Below are 12967 nucleotides of genomic sequence, written 5' to 3'. Positions count from 1 at the left end.
ATTTATCATCATGAAGGGAGCTCAGCTCGGTGCTCTGTGATGACCTAGATGGGTGGGATGGGGCGGGTGGAGGGAGGTCCAGGAGGGAGGGGATATAGGTATACATATAGCTGATTCACTTCATTGTACAACAGAAACTAACACAACATTGTAAAGCAATTACATGCCAATAAAAATAAATAAGTAAAAATAAATTTTAAAAATTTATCACGGTGATCATTTCACTATATATACATATATTGAAACATGTTGTACACCTGAAACTATTACAAGGTTATGTGTCAATTATGCCTCAGTTAAACTGGGGAGGGGGAGTGAAATTCTCACTACCACTGCAAAGCCCATTCCCTCCCTGCAGGAAGGCTGTTGGAGAAGCCAGGTTAAAATCAGAAGATCTCTTGGTGCTTAGTCCTCTGTAGACTGAGCACCACCAGGCAGGGCTGTGTGGTTTTCACCTTTGCACCCCCCCAGCTCCCAGAAGATGCTCAGCACACATGGGCCAAGTGTATTCACCCCCTAAAAGTCCATTATCTCAGGATCTTAGAAAGGGCTTCTTTCCTGAATTCCGGTAAGGGGCAGTTTTAGTCTGGTTTTCTTGAATATCTACCCAGAAGTCATTTTTCTTCTTCCTGATGCCAAAGCCCCAGTCTTGTTCAGTGCAAGTCAGGCAAGGGTGGCCACTCTTGCCCGGTCGCTTTAAGAATAAGAATGTGACCCAATGGGTCATGGGTCAGGGATGGGAAGGGGAATCTCTCTGGAGGTTTCCAGAGGAAGTGCTCTTTGCTCTTAAAAAGGGATACAAAGGAACAACAGTCCTTCCTCCACTGGGCCTCGTCATGACCGGATTGGGTGAGGCCTGGGGTAATTGCAGCCACCTAGCCGCCAGCCAGAGGATGAAGCCAAAATCTGAAGGTATTTAGACCAAGAAAATCAGAGGAGGACTTCCCTGGTGGCACAGTGGTCAAGAATCCGCCTGCCAATGCAGAGGACATGGGTTCGAGCCCTGGTCTGGGAAGATCCCACATGCTGCAGAGCAACTAAGCCCATGAGCCACAACTACTGAGCCCATGTGCCACAAATACTGAAGCCTGCTGCACCTAGAGCCCATGCTCCACAACAAGAAGCCACCGCAATGAGAAGCCCGTGCACTGCAACAAAGAGTAGCCCCCGCTCTCTGCAACCAGAGAAAGCCCGCGTGCAGCAATGAAGACCCAACGCAGTCAAAAATAGATAAATAAATAAATTCATTTTAAGAAAAAGAAGAAAGAAAATCAGAGAAGCAGACCCAGGGTCTGGACATCCTGGTTCTTGAGCTGCCTGACTACAGCCCTTGTGTTATGGGGAATGACAGATACCCTTACTGCTTTGACTATTTTGAATTAGGGTTTCTAATCATCACAGCAGAAAGCTGGCCTAGGAAAGATGGTTATATCATGGGTCCATGGTAAGTAAATTCTCCTAAGGTCACTGAGTCATTCTAGAGCTGCAGGAATGGAGCCATCTGATTGCCTAATCGCAGGAGGGTTGAACCCCAAGCTGAGTCATCACTGCTTTTTAATAGGATTTGCACTGGGAATTAAGAGGATCCTAGGTGATCTGGGGGGTTAAACAAAAACGAAGTCTTCATTTTCAGAAGCCAAGATGTTCAGAGGAACTGCTATTATGATGGGTAGGAAACTGAAATGTGTAAAGAGGGACCTGAGTAGGAAAAAAAAGGGTTCATGCGCACAGGCTCCAGACGCGCAGGCTCAGCGGCCATGGCTCACGGGCCCAGCCGCTCCGCGGCATGTGGGATCTTCCCGGACCAGGGTGTGAACCCGTGTCCCCTGCATCAGCAGGCGGACTCTCAACCACTGCGCCACCAGGGAAGCCCCAGGCTAGCTTTTGAAGGTTTCATTTTGTGTGAGGAAAGGGATTGAAGTTTTCTGTCCACCGCCTGCATCATTAAAAGGATGTTCCCTGGGAATTCCCTGGCAGTCCACTGGTTAGGACTCTGCACTCTCACTGCCAAGGGCCCAGGTTCAATCCCTGGTTGGGGAACTAAAATCCCACATACAAGCCTCGAGGTGCGGCCAAAAAATAATAATAAAAAAAACTTCAAATAAAATTAAAAAATAAAAGGATGTTCCCATATAGAGATGAGAGCACAAGGAAAAGCTATTTTAAGAAACTTTGTCCCTCAAATAGAGGTGGTAATCCCAGGATGTGATGCAAGACTCTCGCAGCAGGTAAGCCAGAGTCCTAGCTTTTTTCAGGCAAAAATCTCTAGTTCTGGCTCTCACTATTACAGAATGGCCACCCTGCCTCCCGTAATAATGGGACCTAAGTATGGCATAAATGCTATATTGTAGATTGAAAGTTATCTTAGAATGAGAATCAAACTACTACTATTACTTAAAAGGCAGGGTTTCAGCTGCAGGACAAGTCAATCACCATTGTCCTACTCATTGTGGAAGGGAAAAGGTATTTCTCTCAGATGGAAAGTCAAAACTGAGCAGGAAATCTCCAGGAAGTACAAATCAGGCTGCACATTAGAATTAGCTAGGGGCTTCAGAAAATTCTGACATATGAAAAGATTCTCAACCTCACTCCTAATAAGAGAAATGCAAAATTAAACTACTCTGAACATTTTTTCCATCTATCAGGTTGCAAGAATCTGAAAGTTGGACATATAATTACACCAATATCCGGTTCTCCTCTACTTCTGAGAATATGAAGAGAATGCAATTCCTGCTCTCTCTTCATTTAGGCTTGTCATGTGACTCATCCTCGTCCGTAAAATGCAAGCAGAATTAACCTACTTCCTCTGGGATGAAACATTTAATAGCTGGTGCTATTCAGCTAAAGAGACTCTCCAGTTCTGCTCCCCAATTCAACAATAGTGAGAAGTTCAAGTGTTGTGCTTGGTATAGCCTCGGGACCGTGGTGCTTCCACCAGCGTGGATTGCTGAGTCGGTGCTCAGAGGAACATGCCCTGTCTATGACTAAGTCAGAAATAAACCTTTCTTGTATGAAGCCACTGTTGCATACACCCAGCCTGGTCTGACACACACTGTTGATGAAGCTGTGGGAAAACAGGTGTTCTCTTCTGTTACTGCTGAAGGACAAAACAGTGTGTTACAGAGGGCAATTTGACCATATCTGTGGATGTGCATATATCCTTTAATCTGCAGTCCCATTTCTGGGAATTCATTCACAGAAAGACCTGCTCTTATAGACTGAATGTTTGTGTCCCCCCAAAATGCATAAGTTGAAACCTAATCCCCAATATGATGATGGTATTTGGAAGTGGGGTCTTTGGGAGGTGATTAGGTCATGAGGGTGGAGCCCTCATGAATGGAATTAGTGCCCTTACCAAAGAGACCCCAGAGAGCTCCCTTGCCCCTTCCACCATGTGAGGACACAGGAACCAGGAAGTGGGCCCTCACCGGACACCGAATCTGCCAGCACCTTGATCCTTGACTTCCCAGCTTCCAGAACTATGAGAATTGAATTTCTGTTTATAAGCCACCCAGTCTATGGTAGTTTAACAGCCCAAACAGATTAAGACACCTGTATACATGTGAAATTACAGGCATACAAATACAGTTATACATTGTGACATTGTTTGTAACAACAAAAGTTTGGAAATAATTTGAATATCTGTCTGTGGAGGCTGGTTACATAAACTACGGCATATCTTCACAATGGAATAGCATGCAAATGTAAAAACAAACAAACAAAAAGTTCTCTACATACTCATATGGAAATATTTCCAGGATATCTCATTAGATTTTTTTTAAAGCCAGATCCAGAAGAGTGGATAAAATGTTTCCTTTAGTGTAAGAATGGGGGAAAATAAAAATATTCTTCTTTTTACTTGCATAAAGAAACACTTGTATAATACACAAGAGGCAAATAAAAATGGTAAAACAGGGACTTCCCTAGTGGTCCAGTGGGTAAGATTCCATGCTCCCAGTGCAGGGGGTCCTGGTTCAATCCCTGGTCAGGGAACTAGATCCCACATGTGTGCTGCAACTAAGTCTGCATGCCACAACTAAAGATCCCATGTGCCACAATAAAGATCCCGCATGCCACAACTAAGACCCGGGGTGGTCTTAATAAGTAAATTTTTTTTTTAATGGTAAAACACAGGGACCTCCAAGATAGATGGGGTGGGAATAAGACTTCTCAATGAATATCATTTGTATCATTTTTGTATTTGAACCATATGAATGCATTACATATTTTTTAAAATACAGTACTCAGGTCTCCCCATGTCAATTCAATTAAATTAGTCTCTTGAGATGAGGCCTGAGCTTTTCATTTTATGCCACCCAGGTGATGAAATGTTAGCAAGAGTTAAGAATCGCTGCTTTTTGCCTCAGTCTCAGATGGAACAAGGGATTAGAGAAGTAGTTTTGTGTTGCAGGTGTGGGTAATATTTGGCCCGTGCTCTGTATTCTAGAACCTAACTCTGGTAGCTCAAGTCAGTCCTTGTGGATGTAATCCTATACCTGGATGAGGGAGCTCCGTCTGGGATGAGTGTTGATGGTGCTGTGGATGTAACAAGGAATCATGTGCCAGGCTATCTGGGGATAAATACTGTGAAACAGAGAACTGACCAGACATAGAGATGGAGTAAGAAGCAAACCAGTACTGAATGTATTTATCAGGGGTGTGTGGTTGAAACCAGGGGTCTGTTTCAGGGAAGAGAATATCTATTAGAAATCCTGGGTCATACTGGGAGCAGGACAAAAGGTACACATTCAATATGGAAGATTTTTGGTCTAAAGATGGCAAATCCATGGGCCAAATCCAGCCCACTGACTGTTTTTGTGTGGCTTGTGAGCAAAGAATAGTTTTACGTCTTCACACGGTTGGAGAAGAAAAATCAAAAGAAGGATATTTCATGACACAACAAAAGTATGTGAAATTCAAATTTCAGGGCCCATAAGTAAAGTTTTTGTGGACAAAGCTACACTTACAGATGGCCAAAAAGCACATGGAAAGATGATCAACATCACTAATTGAGAAATGCAAATCAAAACTACAATGAGGTATCACCTCATACCAGTTAGAACGATCATCATCAAAAAAAATCTACAAACAGGGACTTCCCTGGTGGTCCAGTGGTTAAGACTCTGTGCTTCCACTGCAGAGGGCAAAGTTTCAATCCCTGGTCAGGGAACTAAGATCCCACATGCCACGCTGTGCAGCCAAAAAAAAAAAGAAAAAAAAAAAAGAACTACCATATGACCCAGCAATGCCACTCCTAGGCATATACCCGGAGAGAACCATAATTTGAAAAGATACATGCACCCCAATGTTCATTGCAGCACTATTTACAATAGCCAGGACATGGAAGCAACCTAAATGTCCATCGACAGATAAATGGATAAAGATGTGGTACATATATACAATGGAATATTAGTCATAAAAAATGGATAAAGACGTGGTACATATATACAATGGAATATTAGTCATAAAAAATAAAAAAATAATGCCATTTGCAGCAACATGGATGGACCTAGAGATTATCATACCAAGTTAAGTCAAAGACAAATATGAGGAATTTATTGTATGAGGAACCTAAAAAAAAGGGTACAAATGAACTTATTTACAAAACAGAAGTAGAGTCACAGATGTAGAAACAAACTTGTGGTTACCAGGGGGTAAGGGGGGAGGGATAAGTTGGGAGATGGAGATTGACATATATACACTACTATATATAAAACAGACAAACAACAAGGACCTACTGTATAGCAGTACAGCACAGGGAACTCTACTCAATATTCTGTAATGACCTATATGGGAAAAGAATCTAAAAAACAGTGGATATATGTACACGTATAACTGATTCACTTTGCTGTACAGCTGAAACTAACACAACATTGTAAATCAACTATATTCCAATAAAAATTTTTAAATAAAATAAAATTTCCAGAAAAAAAAAAAAGCTACTCTCACATCCATTGGAATAAAGCCACATGTCGTCTGTGGCTGCTTTTGCACTGCAATGGCAGATCTGAGCAATGTGACAGAGGCTGGGTGAGCTGCTCTCATCCTCTGCAGTGATGACTCAACAGTGTTTTGAATGCCACGTTATCACTGTCTCACAGCATCTTATTTTTTTATTGCCAGTGCACATCCATGGTCAAAAGAAGAAAATCAGACTTTGAATATCACAATTTTAAGGTAAAGTGGAGTGTAGATTATTTTGTTATTGAAGTCGACAGCAAAACATTGGGTTGATGATGCAATGACACTCCACCTGTGCTAAAAGAATGCAATACACAACAAGTTAGACTAAAGCAGTCATCATTGTATTCCCAACTCAGAGGAAACCAACAGTTAGAAAAAAATAGAAAATTTCAGATGGAATATCTCACTGGAATTTCTTCACAAAAATAAAAAATGAAAATGAGGTTGCCACCAAAGTGGGTTTCCAAGTGTCTGATTTGTTAGCCAGAGAGAGCCACTTACTGATGCTAAGTTAATTGAATTGTGTTGATTTTAGCAGCCAAAGAAAGGTATCCAGATAAAATAAACTTGCTTTAGACATTCAGTGAGAAAGTTGCTCAAAGACTTGAGGATATTGGGAACACCATCAATGGTCAATTAGAGAACAGGATAGGGAATTCCTTGGCGGTCCAGTGGTTAGGACTTGGCGCTTTCACTGCCGTGGGCCCGATCCCTGGTAGGGGAACTAAGGTCCCACAAGCTGCTTGGTGCAGCAAAACAAAAACAAAAAACAGGACAAATTATTGTGAGTGATTTTCCTTGATTATCAATGAGTTGATAGATGTCACCAATACTGTCCAGTTGCTTTTATTTGAGGTGTCACTGCTGAGTTTGATGTCACCAAAGAATATAAGCCTCTTTGGGACTTCCCTGGTGGCCCAGTGGTTAAGACTTCACCTTCCAATTCAGGGGGTGTGGATTTGATCCCTGGTCAGGGAACTGAGATCCCACATGCCTTGCAGCCCAAAAACCAAAACATAAAAAAAACAAAAGCAGTATTGTAACAAATTCAATAAAGACTTCTTAAAAAATGGCCCACATCAAGAAAAATCTTTAAAAAAGAAAAAGAATAAGTCTCTTTGAAGAGTCTGCACAGAACAACTAGTGGCAAGAATATTTTCAGAAAAGATGAGAAATCACTAATTAGACACAACCTGAAGGGGAATCTGCTAAGATGTGTTAAGTTTGCTGGAGATAAAAAGGTGTGAAGCAGAAAGAGGCCTACTTGGACAAATTTATAAAGCTCTAGAAAATGTAAGGTGTTTAGAGCCTATGGTTATTCATTGTACTCAAATTACTCATCAGGAGCTAATTTGCAGAAAATATTTGATTCATGTGTTATTGAACTAGAGTTACCCACAGCAAACTTCCTTTGCTGTTGTTTTTAATCCATCATCACATCTGTGAATTTTTGTTAGAATTAGAAGCTGAATAGCCTGAATTGCCCCACCACATAGCAGTTTGATGGCTTAGCAGTGGTCAAGTTTTATTGCAGTTTTTTTCAGTTCAGAGCCAAGGCTGAAATTTTTCACAACAGAGCACCATTCTAAACCATTATCACTGAATAATTAATGGCCTTGGAAATTAGTTTTTGCTACAGACTTGATAATGTTTCTCAGTGAATTCAACCTAAAATGACAGGGCATGGGAATTCCCTGGCAGTCCAGTGGTTAGGACTCTGCACGCTCACTGCTGAGGGCCAAGGCTCACAATCCCTGGTTCAGGAAATCCCATAAGCCATGTAGTGAGGCCAAAAAACAAAAAGTAAAATAAAATAAGATGACAGGGAAAAACAGTGCTTATATGTGAAATGTATACCGCGGCAGTCATGTTGACAATAACTAATGTTGTTTTGAATCACAAGGAATGTTAAGCTGCTTTATACACTTCCTGTGCTGTCAAAAGTTAAAACAAGAAGCAAGATCTCATTCTCACACAAATTTGCAGCAGATATATTTCCTGAGCTCCAACTACAGTTCCAGCAGAATTTTTCAGAACTTGATGCCAAGTGCAATGGAAATTTCCATATTTCAAAATCTATTTAATTGGGCAATTGAGGAGTTTCCACCCAACCTTCAACTGAAGAGGATTAATCTGCAATGTAAAAACAAGCTAAAAGGCAAATATCCAGAGAAGAATCTAAGATAATTCTATACATGCCATCCCACAATGAATATGCTCAATTAAAATCATGCAGCATTGGCAGTACCATCTGGCTGAGAGACATTTTCAAAGATGAAATATACAAAGTCTCATTACAGCTCAGCATTGACAGCTCAATATTTGATGACAGGGTCACGGATTTTGAAACCCAATTAAGCAAAATATTATCTCAAAAGAATTCCATTATTCTCATCAGTATACCTGGATTATAAAAAAGTTACACTCAATTACTATGATATTTTGAATTTCATTTTCAAAGAAATTGTAGAAAAAATTTTTTGTCATTAGACAAAAGAACATTCCAGATAGGTAAAACAGGTGGTGCAAATACTGTGAGGTATTAAGATGCTCCTGTTTTAGAGGATTTTCTACAGGAGCCAGTGAAGAGAAGCAGGAGACTGGAGCAGGATTACATATTTCTTGATTTTCCTCTTGTCCTGTAAAGCCTAAAATATTTACTATCTGGACCTTTACAGAAAAATTTGGTGACCCGCCCCCCCTGCCCGGGACTAAAGGGTTGCACAGAACTGACTTCTTCGAGATAAGTGTGAGAGGGGAATCAGTGTTCCCCTGAGTGAATTTCACTAAAGGCACTCCAGAATGCTCTGAAATCCAGAGGAAACAAGAAAATCTTCCTTCTAGCTCAAGTGACATGAAAGTAGACATTTTATAAAAGAGGTGGTAGAGCAATTAAAACTAAATTAGAAAATGCCAGGGGGACCATGACCACACTTTAAAACACTGGAGTAACGTTGGCCAGTGTTTTCTAGAGGGGTCCGTAGAGCTTCCGGATATGGCAGCCAAGCCTCGTTCAGAGATGTCACCCTCAGAAAGAAGTGATTAGTAAGTTGATATTTTAAATAGTGTAGCATGGGACTTCCCTGGTGGTCCAATGGTTAAGACTCTGTGCTCCCAATACAGGGAGCCTGGGTTTGATCCCTGGTCGGGGAACTAGATCCCGCACACCACAACGAGGATCCCACGTGCCGCAACTAAGACCTGGCACAGCCAAATAAATAAATAAAAATAAATAAATAGTGTGGCATGGAAAATTATAATGGGGATGTGAACACTATTTTATTAGTATTGCAGAAGCAAACTAATAGGAGGGGAAGAAAAAGAAAATAATCAATAAGCTCTTTTTTTGTTTTAGGGAGATAAGCTTGGAAATATATATGAAACATGGGGAAGTAGTAACTGAGAACTGCAGAGCCAGAGGGAAAGTTTACTGCACGGAGCAAAAGGTCTCCAAGGACAAGTCTAATTAATGCAGTAGAAACAGGTCAACCAGTCCTCGTGGAGAGCGCACCTGAGAACCGCTGACCAGATCAAGTCAGTGTGGTAAACACACTTCCTGCTTCTCCCCCTACACAGTCACACCTCTTCTACCCTCAGCATCATTGCTAGGAAAGAACCCAGGGCAGGAGGGAGAGACAGATGCTTGTTCTTCTGGGTCCTCAGTAAGGCAGCAATCTAGGAAGTTGGCCTGGCCTTAACCATCACCCGCAGGGTTGGACCTGCGCAGATAGGGGAGAATAAAAAGTCAATGGCGGGTCCCAAGGTTGTGTCCTCAGTTCAGAGGCGGCCTCGGGGATAGGAAGTCAGGAATCCTGGCAAGTTGCTCAAAAAGCCTTGTCAGTCCTTTGAATCTAAACCGTAAATATCTTAGAATACAAGTGTAAGTATAATGACATCTGGAAACCCTGGGAATGAGCAAGCTAAGGCAGAATCACAAATCTTTATGCTTTAGCCGTTTTTTTTTAATGCTTCCTTGTTGCTTGTCCATTCATTTCCATTTTGTTATCTCTTAGCATCTAGAACGTTTTCTGGAAAAAAAAATTTTAAGCTTGTCTCAGGTGTGCTAAGGAAAATTAAAGTACTTAATTTTTTTACTGTGAAAAATTTCAAACATATACGAAAGTAGAATAATATAATTAACACAACCCCCCCCCCCCCCCACAAGCACATCAGGTCTCCAACTTCAACAATTATCAACAAGGCCATTCTTGCGACTTCCCTGGTGGCCCAGGGGTTACAACTCCGCACTTCCATTGTGGGGGGCATGGGTTAGATCCTTGGTCGGGGAACTAAGATCCTACATGCCAGGGGGTGCAGCCAAAAAAAAAAAAAAGCCATTCTTGTTTCACCTTGATCCAATCCACACCCTATTCCCCACTGGACTTTTTTTTTTTTTTTTGGCTGCGTTGGGTCTTCATTGCTGCGCGCGGGCTTTCTCTAGTTGTGGTGAGCAGGGGCTACAACTACAACATTGCAGTATGCAGTCTTCTCATGGTGGTGGCTTCTCTTGTGCAGCACAGCCTCTAGGCACGCAGGCTTCAGTAGTTGTGGCTCGCGGGCCCTAGAGTGCAGGCTCAGTAGTTGTGGCGCATGGGCTTAGCTGCTCCGCAGCATGTGGGATCTTCCCAGACCAGGGCTTGAACCCGTGTCCCCTGCACTGGCAGGTGGATTCTTCTTTTATTTTTTTTAAATAAATTTATTTATTTTTATTTTTTAAATTTATTTTTGGCTACATTGCGTCTTTGCTGCTGTGCACGGGCTTTCTCTAGTTGCGGCAAGCGGTGTCTACTCTTTGTTGCGGTGTGCGGGCTTCTCATTGTGGTGGCTTCTCTTTGTTGCGGAACACAGGCTCTAGGCGCATGGGCTTCAGTAGTTGTGGCATGCAGGCTCAGTATTTGTGGCTCACGGGCTCTAGAGCGCAGGCTCAGTAGTTGTGGCTCACGGGCCCAGCCGCTCCGCGGCATGTGGGATCTTCACAGACCGGGGCACGAACCCGTGTGCCCTGCATCGGCAGGCGGACTCTCAACCACTGCGCCACCAGGGGAGACCCCAGGAGGAATTTTTAAAGAGGGGAGCGTGGCACTCTGGCAGCAGAATGGTGGCGGTATGTGAAATCCAACCCCTCCACCCTACTCCAAGATTGACATTCCTATCTGGTGCTAGAATTTACTTTAGAGGGCCTCAGTTTCCCTATAAGCAAAACAAGGAAAATGGACTAAATTATAGGCAATAACTGTGTAACAGTGAAATGAGCCCTTGACTTTGAGTCAAAAGACCTGGATTAAGAGTGTTAGCTGTGGGACTTCCCTGGCGGCGCAGTGGTTGAGAATCTGCCTGCTAATGCAGGGGACACGGGTTCGAGCCCTGGTCTGGGAGGATCCCACATGCCGCAGAGCGGCTGGGCCCGTGAGCCACAATTACTGAGCCTGCGCATCTGGAGCCTGTGCTCCGCAACAAGAGAGGCCGCGATAGTGAGAGGCCCGCGCACTGCGATGAAGGGTGCCCCCCCCACCCCGCTTGCCACAACTAGAGAAAGCCCTAGCACAGAAATGAAGACCCAACACAGCCAAAAAAAAAAAGAATCTGCCTGCCAATGCAGGGGACATGAGTTCGAGCTCTGGTCAGGGAAGATCCCACATGCTGCGGAGCAACTAAGCCCGTGCGCCACAACTACTGAGCCCGCGCTCTAGAGCCTGCGAGCCGCAACTACTGAGCCTGCGTGCCACAACTCCTGAAGCCCTCACGCCTAGAGCCCCTGCTCCACAACAAGAGAAGCCACCACAATGAGAAGCCCACACATCGCAACAAAGAGTAGCCGCACCACAACAAAGAGTAGCCCAGCTCACTGCAACTAGAGAAAGCCCGCGCACGGCAACAAAGACCCAACACAGCCAAAAATAAATAAATAAATAAATAAAATTTTAAAAAAGTGCCAGCTGTGCCTCTTGCAAATTATGTAACTTACAATAACTTATGTAAGCAAGCCACTTAACCTCTCTGAGGTTTAATTTTGGATCTATGAGATGCTCACTAAATATTTTTTCTATTTCTTAATTTTGTATCTATATGTTTACTTGTTACAATTATTTTATGATGTACATAAATCAAATCATTATGCTGTACACCATAAACAGTGCTGTATGTCAATTATATCTCTATAAAACTGGAAGATAAATGAAATACATTAGAAAATGAAAAATATATATATAAGACATGGAACGATTCAGTCAGCTAGTCAGTTGAGCTAGGATTGCAACCCAAGCCTTCACCTCCAAATTCTGAGCTATTCAAATTGTGCTCGAAACTAATACAACACGAAACTTTGCGGGGGGAAGCTGAAAACCTGCTTTGCTGAGTCACAAAATGCACTAGACCGTGACACTTCCCCCGGAGTTTACACCGGAACAGACATCACCCATCACCCTACAATGTAGGCCAGGCTCAACCCCGGAGTGCGAAGGGCCACAATGAGAGTCCGATGACCAGGGGTCTAAGAATGGGCTCGTGCTGCCAGCGTCTCCCTTTCCGGACACTGTTTCTCCTCTGTCCGGTTCCGGGCTGCAGGTTTACCTCAACAGTCATTCATTCCACCAAGATTTGAGAATCAGCTCAGGGTGGGACGGCTCGCCAGGCCCAGAGCTGAACGAGGCGAGGCAGACCAGACCCTGCTCCCTTAAACTGACTGTCCAGTGCGGGTGGGGGCGGCCGGGCTCCGGGGTCCCGGGGGGCTATGCCCGACAGCGTTCGCACCTGCCCGGCACCACCTGAGCGTAAGCAACGGTCGGCTCCGCAACCCCTTAACCTGGCCGTCCCGCTGCGGTCACCCCGGCCCCGCGGGGCCCATCGCGCCCGTCAGCTCACCTAGGGGCCGCGCCCCCGGCCGAACCCAGTCTGCGCTTCCCGCTTTGTTCCCAGAGCGGGTTCTGGAAGCGCCGCGCGCGCCCAGCCCCAGCCGCTTCCAGGCAGCGCCCCCCAGCTGCCTGGGAGGGCGCGCGGGGGCGCG

The 12967-nt window shown here is 43.9% G+C and overlaps 1 long non-coding RNA gene across 1 annotated transcript in view; it reads right to left on the bottom strand.

Moving 5' to 3' along the window:
* The window catches only part of LOC307196687, a 27574-nt gene extending 14607 nt beyond the window's left edge, over positions 1-12967 (bottom strand). Inside the window, exon 1 of the long non-coding RNA XR_013831192.1 lies at positions 12826-12967. This is a non-coding gene — a long non-coding RNA (uncharacterized lncRNA). The remainder of the gene's footprint in view (positions 1-12825) is intronic.

The sequence above is a fragment of the Stenella coeruleoalba genome, assembly GCF_951394435.1.
Source record: "Stenella coeruleoalba genome assembly, chromosome: 14".
Taxonomy (NCBI): domain Eukaryota; kingdom Metazoa; phylum Chordata; class Mammalia; order Artiodactyla; family Delphinidae; genus Stenella; species Stenella coeruleoalba.
The sequence above is the reverse complement of the archived record's forward strand: the minus strand, read 5'-3'. Positions and strand labels throughout refer to the sequence as shown.